The sequence below is a fragment of the Coloeus monedula genome (genome assembly GCF_965178545.1).
Source record: "Coloeus monedula genome assembly, chromosome: 1".
Classification (NCBI taxonomy): domain Eukaryota; kingdom Metazoa; phylum Chordata; class Aves; order Passeriformes; family Corvidae; genus Coloeus; species Coloeus monedula.
In genome coordinates, this window is record NC_138781.1 from 112,708,836 (window position 1) to 112,730,202 (window position 21,367).

The 21,367-nt window shown below is 37.8% G+C and overlaps 1 protein-coding gene across 2 annotated transcripts in view; it reads right to left on the reverse strand.

The window, feature by feature from the left end:
- The window catches only part of ZNF521 (zinc finger protein 521), a 211,956-nt gene extending 204,454 nt beyond the window's left edge, over nt 1-7,502 (reverse strand). For both annotated transcript variants that reach the window (XM_082285413.1, XM_082285412.1), the window contains exons 1-3: nt 7,477-7,502; nt 6,368-6,427; nt 586-765 (exon numbers count right to left, since the gene is read on the reverse strand). The gene's annotated coding sequence lies outside the window, so the exon portion shown is untranslated. The remainder of the gene's footprint in view (nt 1-585; nt 766-6,367; nt 6,428-7,476) is intronic.
- Between the last annotated feature and the right edge of the window lie 13,865 nt (nt 7,503-21,367).

Consider the following 21,367-nt stretch of genomic DNA (forward strand, 5'->3'; position numbering starts at 1 on the left):
TGAAGGGGCTATCTACGATAATTTCAGAGGAATCTGGGTGGTATACAGGTCCATTCACCCAGCTCTACTCAATTCAGTAGTATCTGATAAGCACTCAGTTCTGCCCCTTGGCTGAAGCTGAGATTTTATTTTCCCCTCTAACAATTAGCTTAATTCCTCTCAACTTTCAGTTACTGATTACTGTACAGTCATTTGTAGTTAACAGATTAGACTAACACAACATCCAGCTCAGATCTGCAACAGGCCATTGTGCAAATTCATTCATTATGTGACATTATGCCTCTTAAGCCCCACTTACAAATGCCCTCTGCATTCACAAGTGACCTAGCAAAATACATGTTTAAGCAAAGCTGTACAGTATGAATCTAGAAAACACACACAGCTGTCATATATCCTTTGGTATTAAGGAATTTTATAATGCTCCTTTTACAGTATAATCCTGTCCCAAAATCTGTTTATAAAGGTCTCAACCAAGCACTCAAGTGCTGGAATAAAGTAACTGAGAAAGGAGGGATATCAGAATCAGAGGATGGGAATGAGAAATAGAACAGTGCACAAAGCCACAAAGTGATAAGTATTGTTTACCTGTCAGTTGACATTGATTAATCTTGTGTTCTGTGATATCGCTCAGTGACTCAAACACCTGGAGGCAGCTGTCACAGCTGTGCACAGCTTCTTCTTCTAACTCCTCCCCTTCATCCGGCCTTTTCTTGCAGTCTAGCACATCTCCATCTTCTGCCTTGTCTTCTAGTTTACAGTTCGGGTCTGAAAGAAAATCAAGACTGTGATGTCAGGCATGTAAGAAGAGAACACTTGAAAAAAAATCAAGATAGGTTGTTGTGCTAATGATGAGAAGAAAACTATTTGGCATGAGCCTGCAGCGCACTGTAGAATTTATTGCTAAATAAGCAAAAGAGGCTTTTCTCCTTATTTTTTTTTCCTAATCTCAATGAAAAGCAAATTTCCCTTCTACTCCCACAAATACAGCTCCATTTCTCACTCAAGCTATTCTTCCATGCTTCAATGTTAGGTTTGTCAATTTCATCACAGCTATTGAAGCTGCTTTGATCATCGTAAGAAAGGATAAACCACCTATGCAATTAGTTTTTCAATGAAAAGAAAAATCAAATCAGTGAGCGTGCAGGAACTTCTTTTCACTGTTAACTACAGCGTTTTGCAGGAAATTACCAGAATTAAGAGACTAGCAAATTTGATTTACATAAACATGAAATTAATCTCTATTTTACAACCCATTCCAATACTCCATCACCACACTATTTGACACAAAGCCCTGGAAAGCTTATACCCTGGGTCAAAATGCTACCCATGCTTTGAACTTGTATACAGCTTAAAGACAATGCTGATCAAGTTCCTGTGTTTGCCACATCATGGAAAACTGGAAACTAACCACTCTAGTATAAAGGCTACATAGTGCACAAAGAAAGCTTTATCTGTTTGACGTATTAACAGGCACTTGGGGGATAGCAGGATAGCTCCAGCCTCTGATCTGCAGTCCTGAGCCCAACTGAAGCTTCTAAACTGGAAGAAACGTGCAGCCTCACCACCTACCCATGTGTGCAGAGACACCTCACAGCTCATTGCACTGCCTCAGTTCTGCAGATGACCAGCTCAGTGAGATAATGTGTAGCCTAGAACTTTTCTTCCTCCTCTGAGGAGGAACACAGTAGCTTTAACTACTCTTGACTTTTTGCCCATTTTACTAAAAGCTTCCTTCAAAAGACAGAAATAAACCAATCTGTTTTCCCTAATAAAGCAAGCTGGCACTTAACTTTGTTTTTTCTTGGGAACCACATTAAAACAAGTGAAATGCAGAAAAAAAAAATGGTTATGTACATTCCAGCAAAAGGAATGCAAGTGTTTTACCACTTTTCCCTTTTCTGATTTGGCCACCTCATCTTTCCTTTTAGATATTTGAGAGAGCTGAGACCAAAACAAGTCATTTTAGAAAACAAGTATGAACTCACATAATAACTGGAGATTGTGCAAGTACATTTTAAGATGTTGTGCTCTTTAGCCAAGCGGGTGGCTAACCAGGAGTGGGCTCCCTGGCCAGGGGAACAGAGAGGTGCTATCTGTGAACATACTTTATTTAGCCTTGAAATTGATTAGGATCCTGCACAACTCCTTGGAAGAAGAGAAACTAAAACATGCCAACACTACATTCATATTGGGGGTGGGGTGGTGTGTGAGGTGAAGCAGGAAGGCAATTCCACTTTAAACCACTCATATCCGCTCTCAGCACCCTACAGCAATCTGGGCACAGCCATTCCTGTATTTCTCGCTGCCCACAACCAAGGTCAGAGCTCTCATCATCTCTCTGTATCCTTTGGTCCATACTGCTGCACCCTGCCCTTCAACTGTGCAAACACAGATGGACCCGCAAGCAGAAACTGGAAATGACCCATGTCAGGAAGTCTTCCTCATGCCATGTGGCTTGTGATCAAAACCGAGGAATTTCTTTGACAGGGGTAAAGGGCAGTATTTATTTTTAAGGGAATTATACTACAGAGAGAAACCAGATTAATTTTTTAAAATAAAAAACACATTCTGAAAGCAAAAATATATTTGCTATGCAAAAGCCCTGCCTATACACTAAGTCCTTATATGAAAAATTACATCCACAAGGTTCTTTCAAGAGTGGAAATTTCCACTTGGGCAGCTACTTCCAAATAGAAGAGTAGACTGCAAATTTACAAACCAAAAAAGGTATGCTAATTCTAAAAAGACTTTATGACATTTTAGCCATTATTGAATACCCTAAATCTAATAACTTCCATTGCCACTTCATTTTCCAACATATTTTGAAAGATTAAGAAAAGTAGCTAGGAGATCACCAGGTTCGAAACAGCCCAGAAAATGAAATAATTGTCTTAACTGTTGCAAACTGACCCCAACATCATTAAACACTTGTTGGAAGGCAGCATGTGCATGCTGCATACTATTAGTTGTTCAGCTCAAGCTCCCAGTTTCATCTCATAAAATTGACAGCACTCAGGGAAATGTGGCCACTAGGTCTGAATTTTAACATGAGTATTTAAATGCTGCACATAAAGTTTACAGACCTGTTTGTTTTAAAATAAGGGTAGTGTCTGACTCTGCTTTAAGTACAATGCTGAAGGAAAGAAAAGGGAGGGGAGGGAATTCTCGAGACTCAGTATTCAGAAACACTTGCATTTTACAAGAATTCAGCAAGACACACACACACGTAGGCACACGTGGACCCCTTAGTGCACAAAAGCCTAAAGAATAACTCAATTTAAAGCCTCATACTTAGCGACCAGTTATTAAAATTAGCATCATTTTAAGACTAATAATGTTTTGCTTCTCCTTCTGCATTTGCAGATATAAACTCTACAGGGACAGAAGTCAGTCAAGCTTATTCCCTTCTGCTGCAACTTTAGAATACATGCTCTAGCCAACTGGCACATTTGTTTTTAGGTCAACACTTAAGTGGGACCCTCTGGGACCTAGGTTCAAGTTTAGCCTATGACAGCTTTGTGAAATGAGTTCTGGCAGTCTCAGCCCCTCTCAATGAATGCATTTCCACTGTGATCTGCTTCTGTGAAGAGATGTCACCACCAAAATAAGAAGATATTTAAAGAGAGCAAATATCATTTGGAGGCTTTGTGAATAGATAGCTTTTCTGTTGCAACAACAAATATCTTCCATCAAGAGCTGGTCTAACCTTAAATAGTTACTTAAATTGAGGATAAGCTGCCTTATTTGAGCAGCTCTTTTGAAAGACTAGAATAAAATATTTTATAAATGCAATACGCATTCATCTGTGCTTTCTCCTTAACCTCTTGTTCAAAGCTCAGGCTCATATATAGACTTCAGGGCAAATGTCATTCATCTCCCACATTTCTTTCTCCCCAGTATCTGCAACAATCACAGCCACAATTCCCTCAATAAAAACGGTGTTCATAGTAAAATTACTTTTCTCAACATCTGCAAATACCACTGTGATTTCCAGAGGCTTCCCTGCCCTTTTTTGGAAGCTGCCCATGCACCAACTGAAATTTTTCAATACACATCAGCAATAATACACACACATCCTCTCTGCCTTCAGATACCATTGGAAATTATCTAGTGTAGAAATGAATGAAGGTTGCTTTTTTGGAAGAGAAATAAATTCTACCTATTAAGGCACTTAAAAAAAAAAAAAAAAAAGAGAAAGAACAGTTGTCTTCTGTTCTTGATTATGTTAACATTATTTATAAATGGAAATTAAAAGAAGCATGATTTTCTCATTACTATGTTCCCTGGCAGGTGGTTCTCCCCTTCTTCCTCCTTCTCATAAGGGATATTATTGCTGTAACTTGGTCTAATAAAACTGCAACTTTGGGGAAAATGAAAAATTGCATTGGCTTAAAAGTGTTGGAGGCAATAAAGGCATGGACTTCAATTAATTTCAAGTATGGGAGCGGTTTAAGGCCAACCAGCAGAAATTCTATTCTGCCCATGTAAAAATGAGGTTTCACCACATTTACTTTTTATAACCCATATAAAAGTCAAGTAAAAGTAATGAATATCTAAAAGTCATCTCAGTGGACTGGCAAAGACTGTCTGTATTCTTGAAACTCATCTTACATATTTCTGCCTATGCTGCAAGGATCCATTGATAATCCCAACTAAAACATCAAACTACCAAGAAAACAGCCTCCTTTCCAATCCATTTCACTGCCTTGCAGCAGACCTCTTTCCAAGCCACTTCTGCATGGAAAAGTGCTGGCAAAAGAAAGGAAAACTTAGATCATGTGGTTGTAATTATTACCAGGCAAGGAATATTTCTTCAGCTCAGTGGTAAAGTAAAACTCTGTCGCTCTCTGCTCCCAATAGTGTCCATCGCAAAACAACTGCCTCATTAAATCTCTGCAGTAAGATTAATATGCCGTAGCTGCACTACATTATAACTTGGTACTCTATAAAAAGCACATTTAATGGTTAGAGCCAGAGCTTAGATACAAAGTATTACTATAAAAACTTCTGGCAGTGTGTACACAGTGCAGGCCTTCTGTACTGCTTGCTCTATCAGGTTTTTGGTTTTTAATATCAGCACTGCATTCTTGCTGTAGAGGAAAACAGAATGCTAAATCCTGCATAGAAATAAACAGGGAACAACACAGGACATGGTGGGATTAAAGAACTAGCAATGCAACTTAGCCACTGAGAATTATTTTAAGAAAAAAATGCAGAAGAGCCACCATTCCTTGACATTGATCTCTGGTTTTGCAGTTGCCTGTTTTTCAACTTCGTGTCTCTACAGCAGGACAAGTTTGCTTTTTCTAAGAATTTGCAGATAGTTAAATGGAGACATATGTACACTGAGAAGAGTTTGAGAAATTTCCCATTAAGACGGCAAATAACTCCCTCAATTTTATTTACTCTTTTCGAACAACCTACTTTATGCACGAAGCCATTAGAATCTATAAAAGGCACCAAACACAAACCCACAGGACACACACAGAAATATAAAGTCTTCGAGCTGAAGAAAAAATAAACTGTATTCTTCACCTTCATAAGAGGAATAACTCCAACTGTCCTCAAACAAATTACCTACATGTATTCAGAGATGACTAGCCTTCTAGGAATATCCTTAAGGAGTCAGCCCTTACTCCAAAAGGTGACCTCAGCTGAATGAATAAGACTATTCAGATGAGTCAGTCCTTCTCTTCAGATAAAATTCTGTGAAACCAGTACCAAAGACAGAAACAAATTATTTCTTGCATTCTCCGAACCATGCTAGAGAATAAAGAAGTCTTTGTTGTTTTGGGGAATTAACGATTATTTCTTCATGATTATTACCAATACTTATCCCTGTGATCCTGACTCAAACAACAGTTTTGTCCACCCAATCTCACTTATTAAAATTAAAGAGCCCTTAATTAATCTCTGGCAAGAAATTATACAAACAATCTTTAAAGAAATTACCCCTAACCACATATTTTACAAATACAAAAGTAGTTTAAGTGAAATGAACAATCAAGGTTATCTGAAATGGCATGGGGGGGGGGGGTTTGGGGGGGTGGCTTCCATGGGGAATGTAGAGAAGGATAAATTTAACAAAAAAGGAAATAAAAAGAAAAAAAAAAAAGCATGCTCTAGAAGCATTTAGAACACTTTAGAAGCATCTCATTTTCAGTCAGCTGACCTAAAAAAGGCAGAATTTCTAATTGTGAGAAATTGAAAGGTAAGGGGAAAGGAACATTATTTTCCATTGCAAGCCTCAAGAATGAGCTGAAACAGAGAAAGAAGAGTGCAGGCTTTGCAAAAACACCCCAATACAAAAATCCCTCACACTGTTGTCAAATGGTAAGCAAGCACTAATGAAGGAATTCAGCATTACCAGTCTGTGCGGCTGTGTGTCCCACACCTGCCTGATGGTCCTCTGTTTCATTTTCTTCTACTGTCAGAAAAAAGGTAAACAAAACAAAAACAAAACAAACAAAAAAGATGTTAGGTCGGTAGCTGAAGTGTTTCAAGCATCTTTACACCAGCCTCAGTTCTGAAAGCCAGCAATGCTTGCACAACACAGGCAAGAAAAGCTGCACTGCAAAGTGCGAAAGTGTAGACCAGACTAAGACAGAATACATTGCTGTATGGAAGCTACAAATCTGAGAACAGAGTGACCAAATCTTTTTCATGGCTTAAAAAACAAAATCGAATTTCCTCTGGGATATTTGTCTTCAATGCACTTTACTGTATTTGATTATGGATCTAAATAAGAGAACAATTACGGGTTTTAAGATTCTGCTTGCTCCACACAGGTAAGAGAAAGCCTTCTCCGGGCAGATGGGAGAGGTGTGTGTGCTAATTCATACATAAGCTTTAAAAAATAGTAATAATCCTATATTCAGTAGCAAACATCTCAGCAGTGCAGACAGCCTTGCAAAGGAGAACTAACCCCATGCTGTTTTACTGTATATACCATGCCAGCGTCTTTCCCTTGGCTCACAGCTTTCCAGAGCAGTAGAACTAAAAACAATACAATTCTTGTCAGATTCACTATTCAAAACTTGTTGGGTGAGTGAACCTAACAAGAGCCATTCTGCTGCTACTTTGAAAAATTAGAAAGCGCTGTTCTCATATGTTCTGATATGATGCCTAAGTAAGATTGACTCTCCCAAAGCAAAAGTAAGGGAAGAGCTAAAAGGCAGAACCATTTCCTTTTATTCTCCCAAAGACCGAGTTCTTTGGGTTAGAGAACAGCAGAGAGAAAGAATTCATTCTGCCTCCACAGGGGAAAAAGCTGAAAGGGGAAAGACTGCACTTCTGCAGCATTTCCACTCCCAAGAATTCAGACCTCAAAAAATAATCATGCAACTGAATTAAAAGTCCAAAGATTTGAGGTATTTTTCCTGGTTCTTGGGACAAGAGAGTGCAACACTTAGGGGTCACATATAAATCTAGACATATATGCAAAAGAAGAGATACATATACACACTCCACAGGTACCTCTTTTCCTCCTCCGCCAACCCCAAGGCTTCATACAACTGGTTGTTTCTAGAATCTGAGTTTCTAGAAAAAAAACACCAGTTTTCATAAGGACACTCTCAGGACACCAGAAACTTGTATCACAGTGCATATATTAGAAAGAGTCAAGTACAATCTCTGAAGGACTCTAAACAATCTATATCTCTATCCCAGAGCTGTGGCTAGTAAGCAAACTCTTCTCATTTACAGAGATCTGATAAAAGTTTCCCCAGCCCTGCAGTCAGCCCAGTATTTCACAAAATATGATTTTATGAGCTAATTTATGAGCTGAACTTGTGTTTTGCAGCCACAATGCTACCAGTACCTCAGCTGTGATAATACTGTATGATTTCCTTTGGTACACTGAAGCAGTCATCCCAGCATCCTCACAGCTGAAGGAAACCGGTCAGACAAAGAAAGCAGTGGGAAAAGCTCATGAAAAGCTGAGTTTTGGGGAACATGTGGTCAAACGCAAACTAAGCTAAATAGAAAGATTTTTCTCTAAGGTAGCACAGATCAGTAAGTTTCATCAGTAAATCAAGAAAAATAATGAATAAAACTAGCATACATTAACAAAAAAATAAAAGATACCATCTATTGTGAGCCCCTTGAAACCCCCAGGGAAACCTCTGCAGAAGCCCAACCTGACCCTATTTATGTCCATCATTAGCTGTTGGTGTATCTCCAAAAAATGTACTCAAGAACAAGCTCTAAAACTGAAAATGAGTCCACTCTTCCATCCCTCAAGAGGAAGCTCACTTTGGTCATCACTACCTACTAATCAGCCTTATTAGTTGTAGATGTACCTGCTGTCCTCAACCATGATAAATGTCACTACTCAGTTCAAAAAAGCAGTTTAAGAACTCTACCATTTCTGAAGTTTCAAGATGGAATTGAAGTCTTCAAACATGAACTTTTCAATAACTGATTCCCGAGTGGCTACCTGCTGAGAGCTAGACAAGATCTCCACTTTTAAGTGTAAGCTAAAATGCAAGAGTTAATTTTTTCTGCTGTTCTGTCCTTAATGTCTACTGCCACCAGCTGCAGTACCAGAATCTCTCACTGCTCCTGAGAAGTGACTGCACAGTGAAATGTACTCAGCTTCACACTGCTGACTGAGAGGTACACCAAATATTTTTAGCTCCTAAAATGGAAAAAATAAGCATGGATACTGCCTAACAAATTGTTTCCAGGTATGCAATTTTGTACCATGAAAACATGACAGCATATGCCTTGTGAAAACAAACTTTTTACAACTTTCCTGCTATTTTGGGATCTGAAAATTCTGTGAGAGCTGAGGTTTGCTTTCAACAAAGGCTGACCACTATGTCTTTATTGCACTTGAAAAAGGAAACAAGCATAAAAGCAGGTAACTCTGTGGTTAGCATTCTTCTAAACCCTTGCTCATCCCTTTAAGGATTCTCAGTCACAACAGAAACGAGTAGGTAACAACAGGCCATGGCACAAAGACTTGTCAATAATAGTCAACTAGACTGACATATTTACCAGGGGAAAAAAAACCCATATTTAGGGGGAAGCATGGTAAGAAGAAAAAGAAAACTCTTCTGCAAAACCCACTGAATCAATGAATCTTGGCATTAGCACAAATCACCTACAAAATAGCATCTCATTTTCCTTTGCATTAAGTTAGCTCCTTCCTCCAACTTGCAAGGGTATTCCTTACATTAAGTAGGCTACAGCTGGTAGCATCAGATAAGCTCTCGATTAGCACTTAACACCTTTTGACAACCAGATTCTGAAAACTTCAGTACTGTTTCAGCTCTCAGGCCATTGTTAAACTCAGCTGAATATGAAAGGTAGTGTGACATGCAGCCAATGTTAACCTCCCTTAAACATTAACTACACTATTTTTTTTCAGAAGATGAAGACACCTTTAAACAGAATCTATACAAAGGGATGACTGAAATTTTGCTAACCAAAACCCTTTCTCTAGCACAAGCATGGAACACAACAAAAAAAGGAACAAGGATGATATGCAAATAAAAGAGTAGCATGTATGCACTATTATTAATTCAAACATCAAAATTATTGATACCCTAGGACTGTAATTCCACAGAGATGTCACCTTCATTATAGCATATACCACATCCTAGCACAAGGTAAGATGACTTCTGTGTAATGAAGGCAGAATACCAGTGAAGGAGAGCCTCAGGAAAGCAGAATAATACATTATCAATCCAATATGAATAAGTGATGTTACAGCTGAACAGAACTTCTAGATACATGTTGTCATGAAAGCAACAATGATCCTTGTCCCTACAACTACATGTTTATGATCACTCCTCATCTGTTTTGTTAGCTGTTGTAATATTTCTCAATTAACTCATCTGTTCCTTAAAACAACAAATGATCAATTTCCTACTACCCATTTTTTTCAGGACAACTTTTAAGAAACAAAACCAAGAACCCCAAGTAACAAAATTTCAAAAAAAGATCAGATCACTACAACTGTGGCATCTCACTTCTTGAGACCAATTTAAAAAAAATACCAGTAAGGGAAAAGAGAAATCCAACATGTCAGTTCTATCTCCCATTATAAAAGCTGTGGACTGGACAGATACCAGTTTTTAAAATTTTACTAAAACAAAACAAAACAAAACAAAACTATATCTAAACTGAAGCTGTATCCATGTGAAAGGTTAAGATGTTTCAACTTTGGTACAGCCAGTGTCCAAGGCAAACCTTGGTTTCAGTTCAGAGCAAGTCTCATGCTTGGGCAGCTGACTGGCAACATTAAGACCAACTATTCCTTTCTAAAGAAAGAAGGAAAAGAAAAAACCAAACCAAAACAAAAACAATGCAACAAATCAAGTAGAACCATCAAGGACAGCCAATGAGGGAAACCTGTGGGAATTTTGATATAGAGGTCCTAAATTTAGAATTAAGCTCCTGACTGCTCTACAGCAGCACCTGCTGATCAATGAGGATTTCACCCCTTTTGCTTAGTCTGGTCCTGGGACTCATGGTTAGACCTTAAAGGAGGGAGATTATTTTCTGAAGTTGCTACAAAATATGTACATATTTTCTAGCTTGCAAACTCTCATTCATAATCTACTGAGTAACCAGGATTCCCCTTCTCTGAAAAGTTAATCTGTAGATTTAGCACCCTAAGGAAGAGCACAAGTCATTTCTGGTTTATGCCTGGAAAAAGCTTGCACAGAAAAGAAATGGATAAAATTAGAAATGTGGAAAAGTACACTTTCACTGAAAGGGAAGCCTTTTGGAGAACTCTGGCTAAGATTTATGATTTCTGACCTATCACAAACCATAATAAAATAAAAGCAAAAGATAATTGAAAAAAGTCTGTTTTCTTCTAGTCTAGGTAGATTAATAAATTTTGAAAAAGAAAAAAAATAACTGCCCCAAATGCCTGAGCCTCTATTCAGCTTGGTAAACAAAGCAGGAGAAGCTCCATGTCCCAAAATAAACTATAAAAATAGATTGCTATTGATTTATCCTTTCATAAAACATATTCCTTGAGAGATGTGAAAATAAACCTAATGTAGCAACTAAGACTGTCAGGATAGGAAGTTCAGAATACATATTTTTACCTTGCACTTTGCATTTTGTACAATTCAATACTTGATCTATAAACTTCCATTAGCATATGATTAGTAATTCAATTTAAAGCCATCTTTGCACAAAAGCCTTTTTCTTAGGATGGTAACTTTGCCAAGTGCATCTTCAATCTACATGTTTGAATAATTTCTGCAGACAAGTAATAGAGACAGTAGCTGTATTAGCATAATCAATACACAATTTACTGAGTTACTGAGACAGAACAGAAATAAAACGTGTGTGCCATTATTTCAGTATCTACAAATGACTGTAATTTCTGGAAGTATCTCTCCACTTCTCCTCGTGGCCACATCAAAACCAAGAGGACATTCATACTGCCACCATCTACAGGTAGATATTAAGTATGAGCAGACAGATTAATCATATAGCAGAAGGCAAATTTAAGAGGCAGTTGCAGGGGACATTGAGTATCCTCTAGCTCTATTAAAGGCAATGGATTCTGAAGATGTTTCACACTTTGCAATAACATGCTGTGGAAATACGTCTCCACAAGGGTTCAGTCAGGATGCAAAACTGAAATTAAAGAAGTTACAGAGAAGTATTAAATTCAGGATCACGTGTCAGTGAATTACCTGCTTGGGCTACACCTTCCTTGGCTTTCTTCTCTCCCTAGGTACCACTGGTATCTAAGACTCACCTCTTAAACCCTTCTGGCTGACACATGCCAGCACAGGATTTCGCACCCGGCTGTGTCACATTAGAGCAGCAATTCAGTGGGTGACTTCTGAGATTCAGCAAATATTTCAGAATGCTTCATAATGGCCTTTGAAATAACTGGCACTCATAAAAGTTCAGAACTACTAAGAAAGCACTGTTTTCTGAACAACTTCACCTAGCATCAATTTGTGTCTATCAGCTAATAGCCAGATTACCAATTTGACTGTCAAATGTACATCCTCCCAAAGACTTTAGTGTTAGAAGAATTGGAAAAAGAAATGCATTGGCATATTAACATTTCAAATATCTACATTCCAGAACTCCACTGAAAATCAGTTCTGTGTGTAGCCACAACTTTACAAAAATCCAGTTAATCATATGCATGAATATTTATGTGCCTGATTTGTTTTCCTTTGTGTTGTGACATACCCCTTTTCCTATTTCTATTCCCCCCCAGCATTGTAACAATATTCTTCTGACATTGGAAATTATTTTCCTTAAAAGATTCCTGTTATATAAAGCATTCTTTCCTCTTGCATTTGCTTATTCCAGAAGACAAAGTCCCTCATAGCACTCGTATTTTTCACTCCTCTCTTTGGTCTGTCCCAACACTGAGCTTGTTTTTTTTCCCCTAATGTTCTTCTTGTAGAATGACTGAATTAGGAGTTCCCAATTAAACTGCGGTGGTTGGAAAATATTATTCTTATGCTAAAATAAAGTATTTTCCTAGGCAGCACATAAACATAAAAGTAATAAATATACTTAAGTGGAAAGAAATTATGCTTAAGAAATCCTTTGGATATTCTTCCAACCCTTGATCTCAAGGATGACAGTATCCAAATGTGACAGCCTAAAGACGTCCAGTTTTACATAACACTGTGTGCAGAAAAGGCAGAAGAGGCTCTTTCCAGCAGCAGAGGAATAATTCTAAACCCCAAAGCTGGGTGGGGGGAGGGAGGATATATTTTTCTGGGCAGCTGAGGTAATAGATTAATTAATCCTGTCGAAAATTCTAACTTTGCCTCCATAACCATGCATCCTTTTACAAGATTAAACCACATCTACATATACTCATATTTCTATTGTTAGGTAAACTAATAATGTTATATTTTAAAAAGTACTTTCCTCCAAAGAATCTCAGAGCTTTTTATAAACCTCAAGTAAATTTCAGTCATCCCTAAGACTCTCTATCATGCAAGGTAACAGATTATAATAAATCTCAGAGTCAAACTGAGGACCACAGTGAGAATTAGCAAAGCAAGAGGGAGTCAGTTCTTAGTACCAGGGTCAGGACTTTCAGCTGTCTTGCCTGTCTTAGACCAAGTACTCCACCTCCATTCCTGACAACATGCTGTGGGCAGCCAGTCCATTTTTGGGGGAAGACAGAAGTTAGGAGGTTAAGATAAATTTTAACCCCAATTACCAAGTCCAGTACTTAACATGAACACATTCAGAGTAATTCCTCTCAGTGTCCTGAAGCTATGTATCACCTCAGTTTTCTTACTCAATGTGACATAAGTAAGAATTTCTGGTGTTCCTAAAGACTCTATTTTCAACTGTGCTTAGAAAACAGGAAATTCATTAAACACTGTCTACAAAAGTCTAAACTCAGCAAGAGAGAGTAATTGGAATCAAACTGGTGTATGGATCACATAACCTCAAAGTAACCAACATCACACAAGTCTGAAGACAGGTGATATAAAGAAGAGCTATGAAGACTTACAGTAAAGGTTACTGTAGATGATCATTGCCTCTGGAAGGGAAGTAATTTATTTATGTACCTAAAATGGGACACTTAAATTGAGGCATTTGGGCTGTCTGACACTGTTTGAATACCAAACCAAAACACAGCTGCATGTTTTAGCTCTGTTACTTAAAGGCACACATTTATCTGAGTCAATAAAAAACAAACCAAACACCTACTTCCCTTCAACTGAGATTATCCCTGATTTACCAGAGATCTCCTATTGTATACCAGGGTTTTATAAGTTAATTTTTGATCCCTCAGACTCTCTGCTCTATTCTAGATGACTTTCTATCATGTAGAACAGCAATCTGGTCTATGTCCACAGAGGAGCTTAGAAGCCAAAAAACTAGTGAGGGGATGCTAAATCTAAATTGTCAGCAGTTCTGCTCAGATGCCACTGAGGTCAGGCAGTACCTATGGTTTTACCATCGAGGCTTTCTCAGTGCTGAAATCAAACTGAAGCCCCACCACATCTGGAGAGTGGAAGATAAGTATTCTCCTGCCTGCCCTGGGTTTGGACGCAATCTTATGGGCTGGTTCTTCAGAGTTCATATACTCTTCCCTGGCTGCTATAAAACACTGGCAGAAAATGTGTGGGTTGAAATATATCTTCCTTTTCCCCTCTTGCCCACATCCACTGATTAGATCGCTCACCCAGGATGTGGGTGGCACCAGCTGAACTTTCTCCTCTATCAGAAGGATTTGTACACACGTCGTGAGCTTCCTAATGAAGAACACTTACCCTCAGACTTGAGGTGCACTCATTCATTGCTGTTGAAACTACCATACTTCATCTACAATATTCACCGAACTAGAAACAAGAAGAATCAGCATGATATTTTATCCTTGCTGTTGGGGCACCATCACAGCAAGTGGGGTAAGTGGACTCCAGTTCTAGTTGCACTGAAATAATTCATCAGAAGTAATAAGGCAGTTAGTATCTGGCAAACCAGGATGCAGGTCTCCCCTTTTTCTTCATGGTACTCAAGCTATTTGAGCCCTGAGTCTCATGTATGAATGCTCTTTCTCACCCTCTTGTCTGACAAATACTTAATTAGACTTTTGAAAAGGGAAACATCATTGACAAAAATAACAGGGCAACTCACGCTCATAACACAATATGCTGCTGTGTAATGACTGATGTCCTCCCTGTGAGATACAGATAAACACCTTTAGACAAAGCACAGAACAGAACCCCTACCTCTCACATCCTAGCAGAGCAAAGAACTTTCCCCCTTCAGTAAAAGAGAGAGGAAGAGCAGCAGCACACCACCTCAATTCCTTCTAGCCTGGGAGGAAAGGAATTTTATCTCCAAAACCTGAGTCAGATAAGTGACTGCTGTGAGATGCCCTCTTGCACTAAGATGCCCACATCTAGAGTGGGGGAGGAGCTAAGATACATTATTATTTCCAAGTTTTTCCTACTGTCTCCTTAAAATAATTTCTACTCAACAACATACATAAACCCCTAAGCACTTGTGAATTACATAAAGATCCAAGAGTTAGGTGCAAAGTGACTATTCCACTAGGCAACCAGTCACCTATAAACTAAGCAAAGCAGCATGTAAGCACTAAACGTCTTGCAGCATGAAAGCCTTTTTTAAAATTTTGTACCTAGCCTTAAAGATTTCTGACCTTTCTCCATTGATTTACATTTGCATCTGACAAGCAAGTCTCCTACTCAACACATTCACCAGAAACTGCAAACCAAATCTGTTCCTGTGCTCTACCTCTTTATAAGTCACATAACACAATCCCTTCCCGGTCAGTGGTTGCATGCAGAGACCAATACAAACCCATTTCCTCCTCCCATCTTCAGAGTGAAAACATTACATCAGGCATGGATCTTGACATCCTGTTGTCCTGGAACCAGTGAATCAGAAAGTTCCTTCCTCACAATTGTATTCTTTAGAGGTGGAAAATAATTAACTTCCCCACCCCCTCCTCCTTCCTACTGCCACTGTCAAAAGTTAGAAAGTCACTTGATTCTGTCTGGAAAAAAAGACCCAGCCATCATAACTCAGTGCCAGAGAAAGTTCTTGTTGATCAAAGCATAGCCTGGTCTTCCCAAGGACACTGCCTCACTGCATCACATCATCCAGTCCAGAAACAGAGCAGGTATGTTATTTTTGTTTTTAAAGCTTCTTTCAAAAAGTGAATGAATCAATAATGGAAGTTGAACTTGATATGTTACCAAAAAAGTGAACACCAGAAAAATGAAACTAGAAAATCAATTATCAAGGAATTCATTGTTTGAAACATATTTTTCCAGCAAAGCACAACAAAAAAATAGTAAGGGCACAACAGGTCTCAGGGACTGTACACAAAAGCCATCTATTTTACAGTCAACCAGGACACTTTGACTTAGAAGTGCTGTAGCCTTTCCACATTTGTGTGGAACACTGAACATCTCTATGAGAAACTGGAAAACAGTTTTGCATTCGTGTTAGGTAAGGACAAAATTCATGCTCCAGGTTATTGCCTTTGCATGAGAGAATAAGCTCTCCAAAAATGGGGTTTGGGGCAGAAGGAAATCACTGGGAATCCTCACTATCAACATCCTATCCATTTTTCCTCAGGAGAAAAAGGTATTCTGCTTCAGCCAGCTGTCTAACTAACGACCAGCACTTCCAAATTTGTAAGAAGGCTAGCTAGTTACTGATATTGCATTTTTCAAGAACCACAGTAAGCCCCTATCACATTAAATAAAGAAGGGGGGAATGTCACTATACTGATATATATAGATAAATACATATATATATATATATATAAAAAACTTTAAGAAATCTTGAAGGACTAGAAATCCTACTCTTACAGAGAAAAATTGCACCCAATTTCACCTACATTTAAAAGTGAAAGTATCAGAAAAATCACTCACTGAAAAAACAGCCCTCTGCCTTACTCCCATGACACAAAAAAAAAGAGGGAAGGAGAACCACAATGAAAGCAACTCCCCAAAATCTAAAATTTCATTGGGCTTTAATTGTGCAGAATTGGTACGTAACAACCCTACAACTCTTTTGAGTACACATTATATGGATTCAACTGTACAAAGAACATACAGTTGCAGTATGGCACGCACAGCATCACTCTAGCTAAAGGAAGATCTAAAACCCAAATGTGCACACCCCAGAAGGACATGTATAACCTAGACTAAATCCTGAAAAGGAGGGGGGAAAAAATCTTCTACGTCTTTTTTCTTAATAGTTATGCAGTATAGAGGGGAAAAATTTGTCTGAAACTAAAGGAACATGAAATGGCAGAAAAAAAATCTGTGACGAGTGTTAACTAATATTCTAAATATGGAAGACAAATGTCCTGGTTCAAAAATTCATTGGAAGAGAGCAATTTTGTGCAGTCTTACCAATGTGTGCACAGAAAAAAATAAAGCAGATTTTTTTGGAAAGTAGGAGGGCTGAATGAAAATGTTAATTATAACATGTTGTAATAAGGATACCCCCAAGATCAGCCCTATCTTTTTTGCTACAGCATAGTCCCTAGGCATATGGCTAACTACTCCTTGATCATTATCCTGGCTAAAACTAAAGCTACTGAAGTTTAGGAGACTCATATCTAACAGAATTTCTTTCATCTCTAATAATTGCTAAACTAGCATAATTACTCATACTTGAGGTGAAATAGAACCCAAGTTGTCTAATTTTAAAACAAAAACAAACCTCCCCACCTCTTTTGGTCTTTGCACATCCATCTTTTGTCAGAGTCCTATGCCAAATGTTACATTACGATTTAAAAGTATTTAAAAGCCTCTCTTGTCCTGTCCAACTTTTATAAAGACAGCAACTGGAAAACTTTAATGCTTTGTAGTAACACTCTGCAAAATGTATTTCAAAGCAGACATGTACATTTTCACAGCACCAAATAAAACAGGCCGAATTCTTTGTAGATCTGTATGTCGTCCCTTCAGGGAAACACTTATATATATGTACATATGTATGCCACAGTTCTGATTTAAGTGAAATAATGCATTTTCCCAGCCCCCAACTGGGACTGATTCTGAGCTCAGATAGCCCTGCAGAAACCAATGGAAATGGTAAAATATGGCTGGGAAAAGATGCTAGGAGGTTGTCTTAGGGTATTGGAACTTATACTGTATTTTAATCAAACTAAAAAAATCCCCTCCAAATATCTTAATTTAATTCTTTTACACAGAAAAAAATACTGAATCCATGTTAAAATGTTAACAGTTTTTCTGGATCTTTTCCTCATGCACAGTTATTCAAAAGGATGACTTTTTTTTTTCAAAATACGCAAGTTTGAAAATACTGAATCGTGTTTCAGAACAAAGAATTGAGAGCTATTAAACCCGCTGTAAATTAGACAGAATGAATTATGGAGCAACATAAAGCCTTTCAAGAGATCTTAGATCATGGTGGATAATGTTATCCTACACATTAGATAAGTGCCTCCATACTGACAGCTTCCCTTGTTACACAAGTTAACAGCAACTCAGGAAAACAAAATCAAACCAATCCAAACACATCAGCAGCATAACTAAACCTCTTAATATTATCTTTGTCACAAGACTTCACCTTTGTGGAAGCTAGCAGCACAACCAGTAGCTGTTTAGATGTTTACTTCAAATAGTGCCTAACCCCAAGCAGCAGACAATGATGGTCAATACAACTCATGCTGGCCCCAGAAATGACCGGGCAGCATTACTGTAATCCCACAGCTAATCAAGACCATCAATATCACTGTGCATTGCCAAAGTCAATGAATATTACTAAAGGTTAGGGATGTTTTTGTTGTTACAGTTTTTTTTAATACATAAAGGCATGCTTTGGCAAGTCCAAAAGAGAACACTATAAATAGCCTGCATTATAAAAAGATGCTAATCTTAAATCCTCCTTGTAATTTCTTTTTTTTTTTTTATGTACTCTTTTATGTTCAGTATCTTAATTTTTGCCCTTTTTTGGATGGCCAAATAGAATCCAGCAATTTACTCATGCATCAAACAGATGTTTTTGCTTTTCAGGCCAAATGGAATCTTACGAATTTTTTGTTCCCTCCCTATAAAATGATGATGCCAAAATAATACAGTTCCTGAAAACAGCCTGTTAAGAAAAAGTTGATTGGACCAATAATACTGAAACTTTAAGTCAAGTTCACAGAAATAATGCCAATACTAATTGCTGGTTTTGTTTATGCTGGATTGATTATAGTCTAATCAGCAGACAATCGCATGACTTTTGAGTCTAGCCCATGCAGTTTGGAAGCCAGGGAGGGCTGGGGCTGTGAATAAACATTCAAATAGTTGACAGATACAGAGACAGAGAAATGTAAAGGCTACTGTTGGAAGGGGATCCGAATGTCAAATTCTCTCTGAACTCTGTCTGCTGTTTAGTAACATTTTTCTTTTCATGCACTACTGTTCTACCTTTCTTGGTACTACACCACATAACCTGCCCCTCTGCATGAGAAACATCCTTTCACTTGGAATCTATGATGAGGAAACAGGTCACATTGAAACAGAGATATATTTGCTCAGTCCACTGATACTCTGCATGAATTGAGTTGCAGTTCTAAATTCATTCAGGATGGAAAGACTACCTAGGTTTCCTCAAAAACAGGGAACAATTTCAAGAGACATTCTGGGCTTGGCAATATATTTCAAGGTACAAGTCTTCTTTAGGCAGAGCATGGGTATGTAAAATACAGCTGAGAAAGGCATCCCGCTCATCTTTCTAGGAACTAACATTAAGTAATTTTATTTCTGCGTGTAGGACACAAAATTGCATTGAGTAAAAATTTACTTTGAAGTAAAACCACAGGTTGGTTGGTTTTTTTTCCCCAAAAAGAAATCAGAGATCAGCACTTCTATTAAACATGTGGAACTGTACTAGTTTCCTTGTGATAGCTTATCTAACGACTACCACTTCAGCGATTTTTCATGGGTGACTCTGAATGTAATAATAACTATTACCTGTCTTTAGCTTAGAGAAACCTGTATTTAACATTTAGTAGAACTACATTTGTATTCAGTTTTGTAACAAGAATACCTAGTTTTCTTTGCAAGTGACTGTATTTTTGTAACTTTTTTTCTAAACAAACTTTCTCATCAAAAGCCGGTAGTAAGGGCAAAGAAAAAACCTCAAGCCCTCCTAAAACTAAAACCCCATAAACCAGAAAGGAAGGGGGGGGGGGGAGGCAGTCAGTAAACCAAGTGTGATATCTCCAAAGCATGCCAAGTCACAAAAAAAGGTTTACAACTCAAATGACCAAGTTAAACAAGATACAAGAAGCTGCTCTTCCCCCTGTCCCTTGCTTTCTCATCACAGGGGTCTCTACCATAGTTTTGCTTAGGGGATGGCTCTGCCCCTGGATGTCAGGAGTTTAAGGAGTCATAACAATTGATACCCTACTTTGATACCCCTCATTTGCACAGTGCCTCTTCTGGGGCTTGTACATGGGTATCGTATCTCTGACTTCTCTTTCCTCACCTGCTTTTCTCCAGCTATCCTTCTCTCCCTTCCTCACAAAACACATTAGGTGATTTTGATCAGGTCAATGATACTTAATAGATTTTTTTTTCAGAAACTAGCCAAGGAAATTGGATAAATTAATCAGTAGAATGAAATATAGGTCAGGACTGATGAGTTTCATGCAACTGATCCTTCCCCTGCCTTTAAAGTACCTGACAGTTGAACTTTAATTCCTCCTTCTTAAAGTAAAAGAAGATATTCAAATAACAGTTTTTCAGAAAGTTGTCATTTACTCTGCTTTTGAGACTTATTTTTTTGCCACAAACTTGCAGTGTATTTGTAAGAGACAGTGTTTGTCACAGAAAATAATTAAATCTTATTATTTTTCCTCAGAAAGATTTTATTATTCCTTAACTATAAGGGGCTTATCTAACATTAGCCATGCCTATTTTCTTTCCTAGGTCCAAACCTGAGATGCAATCTTCACCAAGTGCTGGGGGACAGTCAAACCAAAGTTGGCAAGAAACCAAAGAGGGAAAAGGAAAAGAAAAAAAAAAAAAAAAAGAAGAAAGGAAGGACAGAGAGAAAGAAATATAAAAGGAATGTAAACAAAACCAGGGTAATTCAAAAAAGTGTATTTTCAAGAAATGTGAGAAATTTAGTCATTAGCTAGTTCTTAACACCCACCATTTCAGATGAACATTAGTTTAATGCATTCAATATGAAAAACTCAATTGTCATTTTGTTTTAATGTATTTACCTGCCTTGTATCAGTATTCCCCTAAGATATAAGTTTCAAATTAAGTTATCAAAAGTGACAGACATATCAAAAATATCTCTTATATCTTCCCCCCAGAAAGGGTTGCTAAGTACATGACAAATTGGAAATGTAATGTGTAACTCCATATTTTATTTAGATGTAAAACAGCACTCATGAGTTTAAATAACTCATTTACATACATTCAAAGAATAGTTTTTCAAATAAGCTATTTAAAATACTGTTTATTTTTATCTGTAGAACTACATTTTGTACTGACTAAATCAGTAATACTTAAGAAATCAGAAATTTAAATAAGTGCTGCACTGGAGGTACAGCTTAAATTCTCCTTGCAAGATTACTTACAGCTTTTGTTTGTTCACTAAAAATGAAGATGTAATAATTGATGGGCAAACTCTTATCCATGAATTTAAATGCTAGTCTATGCAAGCATCTTTCAGCTCCTCAGATGAATCGCATTATTAGCCCTTCCAGAAATCTTACAATCGGACTGCTTTCAGAATACTATTAATTCACTCAGAAACTGACATGATTCAAGGAAAATAAAACAGGGAAAATGAAAGAGATATTTGAACAAAGGCCACCAAGAATGATAACCTACTCCCCAAAGGTAATTACTGCAGCAATAATTACAGATGATGATTGATT